This window comes from Chlorocebus sabaeus, chromosome 11, assembly GCF_047675955.1.
Source record: "Chlorocebus sabaeus isolate Y175 chromosome 11, mChlSab1.0.hap1, whole genome shotgun sequence".
Classification (NCBI taxonomy): Eukaryota; Metazoa; Chordata; class Mammalia; order Primates; family Cercopithecidae; genus Chlorocebus; species Chlorocebus sabaeus.
Window position 1 is genome coordinate 123,369,975 of NC_132914.1, and position 13,332 is coordinate 123,383,306.

The 13,332-nt window shown below is 39.1% G+C and overlaps 1 long non-coding RNA gene across 2 annotated transcripts; it reads left to right on the top strand.

Moving 5' to 3' along the window:
• The first annotated feature begins 3,184 nt into the window (after positions 1–3,184).
• On the top strand, positions 3,185–13,017 carry LOC103239366 (uncharacterized). Of its 2 annotated transcripts, XR_005237062.2 has the most exons (5): positions 4,695–4,800; positions 4,948–5,074; positions 9,157–9,273; positions 11,266–11,364; positions 12,830–13,017. It is a non-coding gene; the product is annotated as an uncharacterized lncRNA (long non-coding RNA). The 2 variants fall into 2 exon arrangements; XR_012094700.1 differs by lacking the exons at positions 4,695–4,800; positions 11,266–11,364; positions 12,830–13,017 and adding an exon at positions 3,185–3,316 and having other exon boundaries at positions 9,157–9,356.
• The last annotated feature ends 315 nt before the right edge of the window (positions 13,018–13,332 follow it).

Below are 13,332 nucleotides of genomic sequence, written 5' to 3' on the forward strand. Positions count from 1 at the left end.
CAGTCACACCAACCCAAACCTATGTTCTCTGCAATAGCAAGGCCTCATTCTCACCTCTGGGCAGCCTGGGGTCCTTGTCCCTGGCTGAAGACTAAAGAGGACTGAAGGAATGGAGGCCAGGGCCAGAGCTGCTTCTTCCCTGGAAGCAGCATTTTTCCTGGACCCAAGCAAGAGTCCCTGTGGCCTTGCAGGGCTCTTAAGAGAAGCACCTTTTGGGTTCCCACAAGGGGGTGACTAATTCCTCATCCTTTCTCCCCACCAACAAAAAATGGAGCAGAGAATAATTTTCAGTTCCCTGCAGTGGCCTCTAGGAGTGACTGCTATATCCTCTCTGGGGGCATCTGAGCTGGGATGGAGAGTCCCGTGACTGAACAGGAGCCCTGACCCTGGGGGGTCTCACACCCCTCAATCAAGGGGAAACACATCTCCTGGCTTGGTGGCAACCATAGCCATGGCTTGCTTCCATTCATTATTGGGGTCCGCGTGTTTCCTAAACAAAGGAATGAACACACAAGACAACACAAGACAAGACAAACATGGCAGCCACCTCGAATGGCGCACTCTGCTTTATTTTATACAGTCATTTGTGAAATCTTGCCAAGTCACAAGACACATTGTTGTTTTTCTGACCTTTCCCTGACTTTCTGGATTTTCAAGATGTTTACACATAAATAAGCCCCCAGGGTCTGCTGTTTGCAGCTGGCTCCTTTGTCCTCCCTGTTTACAGGGAAGGAACGCCCTGCTTCGTTTGCAAGAGCAGGACTTATCGGGAACGTCTTTGCGAGCACGTAGTCCTCTACATTCATTCATACCTTAGGTTAAACCCCATGGCTCTCCACAAGGTCCTGAGCTTCAACTTCTCTTCATATGTCCATCCTCTCTGTCTTTAGAGTCTTCTCTCTCCATCCCAACTCTTCTTTGCCCTCCTTTCTCCATTTTTGTCTCTGCTCCTCTTTCCTCATCTTCCTGGTTCTCATTCATTCTAATCTCCTTGCCATGTCTCATGAGAGGACTTTGATTGTCTTCCTCCATGCCTGTCCCATCACTGAAAACACTATACCTGATCTTTCTCTCATATGATTGTTGGCCACATGTATGTCTTCTTTTGAAAAGTGTCTGTTTGTGTCCTTTGCCCACTCTTTATGGGGTTGTTGGTTTTCTTCTCGTACATTTGTTTAAGTTCCTTATAGATGCAGATATTAGATCTTTATCAGATGCATAGTTTGGGAAAATTGTCTTCCATTCTGTAGGTTATCTGTTTACTTTGTTGATAGTTTATTTTGTTGTACAGGAGCTCTTTGAGATGCCATCACACACCTGTCAGAATGGCTATCACTAAAAAGTCAAAAAATAGCAAATACTGGTGAGGTTTTGGAGAAAAAGAAACTCTTATACACTGTTGGTGGAGTGCAAATTAGTTCCACTATTAAGGAAGACAGTGTGGCAATTCCTCAAAGACCTAAAGACAGAAATACAATTTGAACCAGCAATCCCATTACGGGTATATACCCAAAGGAATATAAATCATTCTATTATGAAGACATATACATGCATATGTTCACTGCAACACTATTCACAATAGCAAAGACATGGAATCAACCTAAATGCCCATCAATGATAGAATGGATAAACAAAATGTGGGACATATACACCATGGAATACTATGCAACCATAAAAAAGAGAATGAGATTGTGTCCTTTGCAGGGACATGGGTGGAGCTGGAGGCTATTATCCTGAGCAAACTAACACAGAAACAGAAAACCAAATACCATATGTTCTCACTTATAAGTGGGAGCTAAATGATGAGAACACATGGACATATGGAGGGGAACAACAGACACTGGGGCCTGTCAGAGGGTGGAGGGAGGGTAGGGCGAGAGGATCAAGAAAAATAACTGATGGGTAGTAGGCTTAATACCTGGGTGATGAAGTAATTTGTACAATAAAACCCCATGGCACAAGTTTACTTATGTAACAAACCTACACATGCACCCCTGAATTTAAAATAAAAGTTAAAAAAAAAGAAAACACTATACCTGAAATCTGTTTCCCTTCACTCTCCTCTAGGAATGTCTAGACAGCAGAGCTAACATGCCTCTTAATGGAGATGAAGGTGCACTTTGGGAATCTTGACTCCCAGAACAGGTTTCTTTCTCCTCCTCCATCTGAATCCAAGACTCTTTACTACAATGTCATGACCATGTGTTGGGTTTTTCCTGTGTAAATACGATACCTGGCCCCAGGATACTTCGATGATAAAGATCTCGCAGTTTGGCAGGAAGAGCCCCAGAGCAGAGGCCATGCATGGAGACAGACCTGGGAAACAAGACCTAGGCCCAACGGAACCAACTCCTGGAGGTCAAGATGCAACAGCTCAGATCTCTGGATGACATCAAGGGCTAACAGGAACAGAGCAGAGGCTGTGCTGGTGTCTGAGCTAAAGTCATACACCTGTACCAGGGGTTTTGGCAATTTAGCCTATGATGGGCTCCACTTGGAGACTCTTAAATGAACAGCAGAACAGCACTCAGCTCAGAGAATTGAGACCTTGTGAGAGAGACAAGGCATAGAATCTAAGATCTATAAAGCCTATGTGCAGAGACCTGCCCAACTATGAGATACCTGGTTTTCCAAAGAAGCCTCCCAGAGAAAACAGGTACTGACATTGGGCTGGGGCTCTCATCCTCCCATTTGGATTATTCTTGGTATCCCATGAATATTCAAAATAACTTTTCTGATATTGTATATGGGAACAGGCAATTGAGCTTCCATTCAATTGAGCTTCTCGGCCAAATCAACTTTCACACCTCCAATGCTATTGTTAAAGCATTACTAAATGCCATAATAATTAGCATTTATCAACTGCCTAATAAATGCCACATTTTAAAAATGTATCTTAATTTTTAGGTTAATTCTTACAAGATCTCTATGAATTAACGAATAATATCCCCATTTAGCAGATGAGAAAATGCGGCAGGGATCTGTGGGGCAGGCAGCAGGGAAACCTCTGCTTTATGTAGTCATTTGAAGACCCTGGTCTTTCCGCATTATAGCCCCATAACACACAGCTGCTATGGTCACCCTGGAATCCTGAATCTTGCGGAAGATTCTACTGCCAGTCTTACATCATTTTCACTGGTGAGAATCCAATCACATGATCTCAACCTAACTGCAAGAGATGCTAGGCAATGTAGTTCAGTCATGTGGCTAGCAGGAAAATGAAAGGGGCTTGGTGAAAATTTTCTCTAGGTCCCAGACTTGGCAAATGATACCAGATTTTTTCCTTCCAAACCCACGCTCTTAACTACTGTACTCTGTAAGTTCTGATTGTTGAAAATTTCATATTAAACCTGGTAATTTTACTAGGATATTTCCCCAGTGACTCCTCTATGATAGACAACATAAGGTTGGCTATCCTGTGGTGTTCATATAGGGCACATTTATGTAAAATCCACGTGTTCCACTGTTGCTGACTCCCTCTATTCTCAGTTTATATTTTCTTCTTATTCTGTATACTCATGGTTTTGTGGATACTCCTCTTCTAACATTGTCCTTTATCTCTCACCTATTTTGAAGACTCTCAGGTAATTTTATTGTTCCTTTCAGAGCACAGTATGGGTGCCTCATCTCAACGATACCACAAGATGATAGCTTACCAGGAGGCAGATGAAATGGAGAAAACACAGCTTATTTCTCTCTGAAAATGAGAGCCTCTCATTGAGAAGGCTGCCCTCTATGTTGGCATGTCTTGTCTCATCTTGTATTAGTCCAGCTCTGCTCCTCAGTGATGACCCTCTCAGAAACATCCCCTCTCTAGGAGGTGTGGGTCCCTCATTATGGAACTATTACAACTTTGTGGGTCACACACAAAACTCTGCCCCCAAAAGTTGAAGAAACCAGTAGCTTACAGAAATTCTTGAGGTTGTGGGATGGCAGATAAGAAAAGAAACAACTTGCTAAAACACTGAAACTTTGCTTATGAGATAAAAGACCTGACTGAAATCAGCTGGAACTGATATGGATGACCGGAGTTTGTACAGGACGAGCCGACTGACATCACAGCCTGAATTTTCACTGCATGTTTCATACTAACTTTCCCTGCAATTGCACATGAGTTAGTGCAAAAAGATAATTGTACATGCCCAAGGGCTTTCCAGACATCCCCTTTCCTTCCATCAATTACCTACTAATCTCGGAATCCACCCCGTGAACTTTTCCCAATAGAAACTAGCACAGGTTTGAGCTTCACTCCTGTCTCCTTGTGAGTCAACTTGCAGTATAAAGCTTTCCTTTTCTCAAAAACCCCGTGTCATAGTACTGGGTTCCAGCACATTGGACAGTGAGCCCCTTTTGCAGGATAACGCACATGGGCACCGTTCTCTCTCCCCTCTATTTCTTGCTGCCTCTATTAGTCACAGTCTTTTCACTACTGTAACAACCCCCAACTGCCAGTGGTTTTCATCGTAAAGATTTATTTATTCTTTGCATTACAATCCCAAGTGTGGGGGTCAGGGGGGAAACCTCTGCCTTATGTAGTCATTTGAAGACCCTGGTCTTTCTGCATTATGATCCCATAACACACAGCTGCTATGGTCACCCTGGAATCTGGAACCTTGCAGAAAGTTCTACTGCCAGGCTCACATCACTTTTATTGGCTGGAGCCCAGTCACATGACCCCAATTTAACTGCAAGGAATGCTGGGCAATATAGTCCAGTAGTGTGGCTAGCCGGAAAATTAAAGGGGTTTGGTGAATCCATTGCTCCTGCCATCACCAGACTAAAGACCTGCTCTCTCATCCAGTAATTATTATACTCCCTTGTCTCAATTAAACATCTTTAGCCATGGATGGTTCATTTTATGGGTAGATGTGACTCCTTAGAGTAAAGATCAGTGGACCATGGCCTGTGAGCCAACTCCAAGCAGCTGCCTGTTTTTGTCATGTCCAGCAGTCAGGGATTGAGTGGGAAAGCACTGTGGGCTGCAGACACCAAGCTCCACCCTGATTCCCCCTCCACTCCCAGAGGTTCCACCCAGCTGGCAGGCTCACAGCACTGCAGCCTAGCATCTGAAGTGGTGAGTAACATGGAAATAGCAGATGGGGTGGAGAAATCAGGAGTTTTGTTTCTTGTACTTTTATTATATCCTCAGTTCTGCCTCTTCTTCCACAAAGTCTAACATATGCACCATCTGGTCCTTTATGGGAAAGTGTTTCTGTACTTCTATCCTACAGAGACAATTCCCACCTTTGGAAATTGGAAACTCTTACCTTTATTTTGTTGACTAGTTTCCCACCTTGAAGTTTGTCCTGGGGTAAAGTGTGGGAATGTCAGAGGCTTCTGTAGAAATCCCTAGTCCACTTTTACTGAAAAAATCAAATGAATAGTTTCAGTCCTGTTTGGGCACTATTGGTAATTGCCTGATTGAAACTGTGCTTCTGTTAATCCAGGCTCCCTGGGACAAAAAAAAATCATATAATCAATGCAATTAATTTTAATTTTATCACACGCACATACAGCCATCTAACTACCAGAATAAATAACATTCATTGAAAGCATTCAGGAGTAGAAAAGGAGAAACACCCACAGCAAAATTTACATGGTTTAATTTAAATTTACATAAAGACTAATTAGTTTCTCACATTTCTTAATGGTTGGAACAAAAAGAGAGAAGAAGGGGCAAAAAAAATAATTGCTTCAGTTAATGTGTGAATAGTTGGTGTTTCATTTCAGAATGACTTGTACAAATTTAGGGGATGGTGAGAAATAGTAATATTAAAAGAATTGAGAAGGGAACCTTATCTTCATCCACACATTTGGAAATGCAGACTCCAGTTACTATTCTCATAATTATCACCAATATTTATTGTTTATCAGATCCCAGTGAAGGGACAGGCAAAAGAAAGAAGTTACTCTTATAATAGTAACTACCATGAAGTTTGGTATTTTATTGAGCCAGGTGAGTCTGAAGAGAGATATATATATATATATATTTCCCACTAGAAACTATCTATCTGTCTGTCTGTCTATCTATCTATCTATCTATCTATCTATCTATCTATCTATCTATCTATCTATCTATCTATCTTTTCCAACCTGCAACAGGAAGGCTGAGTTGAAGGGCCTTTTGCAGATCAGATCAGGATAGAATCAACCCCAGTGTATGGTTCTTAGTTCATTTTCATCCCTCTCTCCTTTCTGTCCTTGTTTTCTTTTCTTTTTTCTTTTAAAACAGTTTAAAACACAGGTAGCCATGGGTTTGGTTGATCCTACTCCTTAGTTTATGGTCCTATCACAATTGTTCCTGCCAGGCCCTCTCATTTTTTCCCTTCTCTCATCTACCATTACCCCCTCCTTGTGGAGGTACCCATGTGCTTGATGTATGCCTTTGTGTGGTATCTTTGAATCTTTGTATAGTGTGTAATTACAGGTTGTGTATGCATGTGTTTTAAATTGACGAATATTGCACTGCGGTCTAGATCTATATTCCCCTTAGTATTATATTTTGAAGATCCTCTGTGCTTCTCTTGGCAGCTCTGGTTTATTGTTTCTGTTGGTTTCCATGAATGAGCTTCTGTTTCCTGCTCCTCTCTCTTTCCACCCACCCTCCCAGAGTGGTCCGTGTCCCAGTAGCAGCTCATTCCACTTTGTTAGTATGAGTTGTTGCCTTGAAGGGTGGCTTCAGTGCATAGAGAAGATTATCTGTGGCTCCTTGCCTTTTAAATTACTAATCAAAATATTCAAGTAAATAAAATGCCAAACTTAAGATTTTCCATAAGTCATTATGTTCAACTTACAAGTTTAATATTTTACTTGCAAATCTATTTCAATATTTATAAGACAATTTTAAAAGCCTTAACTAAGTTTCTTTAAATATTTGAAATAGTATTTGTAAATTGAATATATCCACTCTCTTGTTAAGCAATTCATATGCTATTTAATAAGCAAAACTATCTTAAGCATTTAAACAAGCCCAGAAATATAATAAATAAATGTTATTTTTACATTCTATTATTGTTTTTGTATTTAGATTAATTTCTTATACTTTTCAACTTAAAGACAAAAATCAAAAATTGATTTCTAAATTGCATTTTAACTGGAAAAGAAAGATGAATCTGTAATCTAATAAGACAAATTGTCTTAACAATTACAAATGTTTTAAGTACCAAAAACTTCCCCAATTACTTCTTACCTTAGCAAATAAATACAATATACAGATTTGATATAATTCATCATCTGTTTTGTTGGTTCTAAGTTTTCCTGAGCTTAAAGAGATACTAAGGAAATCATTTTAATATTTCCAGAAAATTGGAATTACTATCCCAGACATATTGGAATTTATTCTTCAAAAATTATTCAAGTTACCTCCTCAGTGGGATTCGATCAGCTAAAGATTAGAGATTTTCAGCTGGGAGCAGCTCTGGAGCAGCAGACACACTGGGTGATTTTTCTCACCCCATGGACTGCCTCGTTTGGCCTTTTCAAGTGTTTTATTTGTCCCTGTTTCAAAGCACAATGACCTTACAGTCCAGCACCTTGGATTCCAGTCCCACATTGCCCAGTTCTGATTGGAGTCAGACCTCCTGCTCAGTTGCTTTAGCCCTTGGTGAGACTGATGCATTAGCTACTGATTTTGTTCTGCACGTTTTCCATACTCTTCCTTCCTGGCAGGGACACTGATCTTCCAGACATTATGAGATACACACACATTGGCATTCTGCACACTTCTTGTGTTTCTGTCTGGCTCTTTCGTTTTAGGGACTAATGCCCTTAAGGACACACACCTTCCAGTATTCCTGCCTCAACGCTCAATCAATTGAATTGGCTCCGCTGAGGTCACCCTACTCCACCTTTACTGACAAATCAAATAAATATTTCTGTCCTGTTTGGGCACTGTTGATAATTGCCTGATTGAAACTGGACTTCTGTTAATCTAGGCCCTCTGGGACAAAAAAAATCATACAATTGATGCAATTAATTTTAATTTCGTTGCATGCACATATAGCCATATCATTACTAGAATAAAAAACAGTCATTCAGTGCATTCAGGAGTAGAAAATGAGGAACACTTACAACAAAATTGACGTGGTTTTATTTAAATATACATAAAGACTTAGAAAAAACTTTTAGGCCTTTGAACATTCAATACCAAATTCAGTTCCACATTCATTAAATTTCCTTAGAGAAATTAAATGACATTTTAAAATGGCTGTTCTTATTACTTAATAAATCCTAAATAATAGACAGAACACATAAAATGTCAGTTATTATAAAACATATTACTATAGTTCCGTTGCAACATATTCTAAAACATCATACAATTGATACCATTAATTTTGTCACACATACATACAGCCATGTAATTAACAGAATAAGTAAAATTCTCTCTCTCTCTCTCTGACCCACACACACAGAGAGAGACACACACAAATGCCACACACTTATTTCAATAAAAATATGTTATTATAGTCTCCCTTTTGAATCTTTTTTTCCTTTGAATATAATTAACTCACCACCTTTCATTAACTCAACTTATTTCAATAATTCATTGCTGTGAGTTCTGTTTTTAAAGCTTTGAACAACTGGGCTCCTAAAAGCCCTTTATTAAATTTCACTGCTCCTTTAGCATTTCTTTTGATATTTAAAATGCATTCTTGCTTTCCAGCAATGTCGGCAAGTTGCTACCACCTTCTGAATTTATTTTTGCCCCAAGCCTTGGAACAAGCCAGTCTCCAATGAGTCCTGGATTCTTCCAGCTGAGTTAGTTTTAGAGACCAGGATCTCAGGATCCAATGGGCATTGACAGTTGTCCAATGGGTTGCTATTATTTTTTGGCAACGTTTAGATATTGATTTTGGTTAAAGGTTGACCTTGATAACTCAGATTTAAGATACTAGATTTATATCCAACTGTTCTTTATTTCTTGCGGTTTTCTCAGCCACCCGGCCTCTCTCTGACTTCAGCTGCCATCCCCTTACTCCTGCATGGTTCTCCGGCCTCTGCCTGCCTTCTGCATAAGCCTGTTCCCTGAGGGCTGTCTTGTTTTTTGGTTGGTTAGTTGGTTGGTTGTTTTTTATCTCAGCCAACTGGTCTTCTCAATCCACACGCTCTCTTTTGATATCTCACCCACTTTTATACTTTTTTGTTTGTTTGTTCCAGGTACTGTCCCTAGGCTGATGACTGCCACATCTTTCCCTGGGCCAAAACGTTCCTCTGAGATTCAGATGTGTGTCACCAACTAGAGAGCAGGCTTGGAATTTAAAAATCAAGTTTTCAGTAAGTTAAGATGTTTTGCCTCACATACACAAATTATCACTTTGACAGAAATATTTTGCTTACTCAAACGTTTGTATTGCTAGAAAATGAGATTTTTTTTTAAAACCGCAGTAAAGTCAAGAAGAAAGAAAAGAATGAAGGAAGGAAGCATTTAGTAGGATGACCCACTAAAACACCATTTCAATGCACTTTCCAATGAGAAAAGTTGACACTGAAATTGTAGTATTTGGTTACAGAGGAAGCCACAGATCCAAATTCAAACTTAATGATAAAGTGTTTTTTGGGCAAACGACTTAAACTCTCTAATCTTCAGTTTTCTTTCCTACAAAGTGATGATGCTAACATATGTGAAGTTATAAAACAAGTATGAATAACTTAGAAAGCATGCAACCCACCTTTGTTAGGTAATCAGGGAATGAATTCATTGTTGACATACACCTAGAAAGTGGGTGTTATTGGACTAGAAGACCCTCTTCATTTGTTTTTGTTTTTTGTTTTTGTTTTAATTTCATTTCTCTTGCTCTACAGTTGGCTTTCTCTTTTTTTATTATTATACTTTAAGTCCTAGGGTACATGTGCACAATGTGCAGGTTTGTTACATATGTATACGTGTGCCATGTTGGTGTGCTGCACCCATTAACTCGTCATTTACATTAGGTATATCTCCTAATGCTATCCCTCCCGCCTCCCCGCTCCCTACAACAGGCCCTGGTGTGTGATGTTCCCCTTCCTGTGTCCAAGTGTTCTCATTGTTCAATTCCCACCTATGAGTGAGAACACGCAGTGTTTGGTTTTCTGTTCTTGTGATAGTTTGCTGAGAATGATGGTTTCCAGCTGCATCCATGTCCCTACAAAGGACATGAACTCGTTCTTTTTTATGGCTGCATAGTATTCCATGGTGTATATGTGCCACAATTTCTTAATCCAGTCTGTCATTGATGGACATTTGGGTTGATTCCAAGTCTTTGCCATTGTGAATAGTGCCACAATAAACATATGTGTGCATGTGTCTTTATAGCAGCATGATTTATAATCCTTTGGTATATACCCAGTAATGGGATTGCTGGGTCAAATGGTATTTCTAGTTCTAGATCCTTGAGGAATTGCCATACTGGAAGACCCTTTTTATAACCGGATGTTGCTCTGATGAGTTTAAAGCCTTAAATGACCGTTAAGAAAGATTGGCGATGAGATGTAATTAAATGTGAATGGCATTTTTGATAGTCCAAAATGTAAAGGCTGCATTACTTATGATTTGCTCAAAGCAGTACATTTAATCAGTGTACTTTAGCCCCTAAAATATTATAAATGCAAAAATATTTCTTTTATGTATGCTGACAAGGCTAAATATTAGAAAAATGGTTTTTAAAATCAGAGTTTACCCACACAATTAGTTTTTATTTTTATTTTTCATGATCACATAAATAATAGTCTGGGTACTACTAAGTGATTAAAATTAAAACTAGAACATCTCTGTAATTAGATCCATTGTTCTGCCTTTCCACTGCTTTCCAGAACTTTAAAGGGTACAGTTCTAGGAAAAATAGTAGGAAGTGCTAATTTTTCCAGTGAGTAGTGAATATATGAAAACATATTGTCTTTAAAGTTTGTACTGCTAAGGTTTGAATTTAGCAAAATAGGGATTTAGCTAAATGAATGAGGATATGCAAGGAAATGTCCTTAAATGCATTTCAGAAAACATTTAAGAAGTCTGTTTCAAGAATGTTCTACTGGCGAGTCCTCAGCTTCTTGCTGTGACTGCAATCTAAGGCTGTACTGGACACTGTCAACATGTCGAGATCCATGGAACATGTGATATTCATGGAATAATAGAAGTGAATGTCAGATTTAAACTTCAATCAATAGCCAGTATCAATCCTCATGGATATTTCTGAGAAGAGAAAATTTCTACTTTCTCTGAGAGGGTAGTAAAAGGTCACCTTTCTCTGAATGAGAAAAAATAAATTCCCAGTGGGATTTTTGAATTTTCAGTGGAGGGGCTTCTATATACCTCTTTCTACTTGCTTTGACTTTGGCCATCACAAAGAGAGATGAGGTAGCACTTCCAGGAGATCCTTCAATCAACATGTGGTAATGTTGCAGCTAAATGTGAAGCCTTGCACCAGTGTGTGTGTGGGGTTGTTGGGCAGGGGGCAGTTTGGCAAAAGCTCAGAGCGGGGCAGATGATACAAACGCCTGTGTCTCTGAGGGAAAAGGTATGGCAGGCAAATGTGAGCAGAGATTCTGGGTAGTACACCCCTGAGAGGCTTTCAATATTAAAGCAAATAAATAACAAAAAGGTTAAAATATGTATTTTCTAACTTTAAAACCATAATAGAAAATGAAATTGAGGATTAGTAAAAAAAAAAAAAAAAAACAGTACCAAATTTGACAAGGTTGTATTTTCATTGCTTTTCCCTTTTTGGAAAGCTTTCTCTGAACATAATATTGAACTTAAGGCTTAGTACTGTTAAGTTCATTTTTTAAAATGATAATTCTGTCACCTAAAATATTGAAAAGTAGCAAGACTTGGAAAAAAACTACATACAATGAGCACAAAATCTGGAGTCTGAGGATCTCCCATGTTGATTTAAGATTTGTTTCATAAAGAGTTGTTTAATGAGGCTAATTCCTCACCAGGGTCTTGGGCAAATTAAATAAGTTATCTGTGATGGAGTAAACACTCACGGATACATCGCAGTGCATATTGCTATTATTGACACAGAAAAATGCTAACACTGGCAGCAGATGGCTGTTGATTCTGGCTCTGCCACTAAGCCTTTGTCACCAGTTGAAGTACAGTGTCCTGTCGTTTCCTGTTCTCCCAGGAATGAGCCATCCATTGATGGGTTAAACTCCAAGAGTAAATACAGATAAAACCAAGCTAATCTATTGTTGTATAACTAAAAAATTAAATGAATTAAAGAGAAGCTCAAGCAGTATGTTTAAAATTATCTCTTTTTCATCGCTTTTTGAGATGGAGTCTCACTCTGTTGCCTAGGCTGGAGTGCAGTGGCGTGATCTCAGCTCACTGCAACCTCTGCCTCTGGGTTCAAGCAGTTCTCTGCTTCAGCCTGCCAAGTAGCTGGGATTACAGGCACCCTCTACCATGCCCAGATTTTTTTTTGTACTTTCAGTAGAGACGAGGTTTCACCATCTTGGCCAGACTGTGTAAACTTATCTTATTCTTCCCCAGTATCTATCTATGCTCCTGGGATCTCAAAACCTAGACTAAGTTTAGTCTAGATAAACATGCCTTTTCTCTTGACTGGTGTACACAGAGCCTCTTGTACAGTTGTTCCTTGCAGAGTTAATAAGTGAATAACTGAAATATCTTTAATAAAAGTACTAGCTGATTTTTATTGATCACTTAGCATATGTCAGACACTGTTTTGCTACTGAGCAAAGATTGTCTCATTGCATTAGCACAATAATTTTGGAGAGTGTAACAGAGTAGGCTCATTCAGGCTATACACGGTAGCTACTGAGCATACTAACACATGAGAAATTAACAAGGGGTTAGGAAGCATTACCATATGCACTTTGTCTTTTACAGATTCTTAACACTTGAATTAAAAGGAGAATGGTCATTAAACAGAAACTGCTGCTAAAAGTGACAAGCAACTTGGCAATACACATTAGGAGCAAAGATTATAATTTATGCAGCATATTTTCATATACAGGCAAATCTGATACAGAAGGAAAAACAAATGGCTTGGAATAAAACAAAATCCTTAAAATGTGTAAGTCTCTGACCTCCGACAGAACTTCAGTATGAACCAGCTGCAGAGCAGCATCCTGGGGCCAGTGGGGTGGGGAGGTTCATTGTTGATTTGCTATTATTCTGTGGGTTGGGAGGGATTTACTTTTGTGCCTCACGAGGCAGGAACTGACTCACCAAAATAAAATAAAATAAAATAAAATAAAATAAAATAAAATAAAATAAAATAAAATAAAATAAAATAAAAAACAAAACAAAACAAAACAAAATAAAAATAAGGGCCAATTCATATCCTTGTAAAAATGAGAGTAAGCATACCCAATAGGTGACACAGTCCT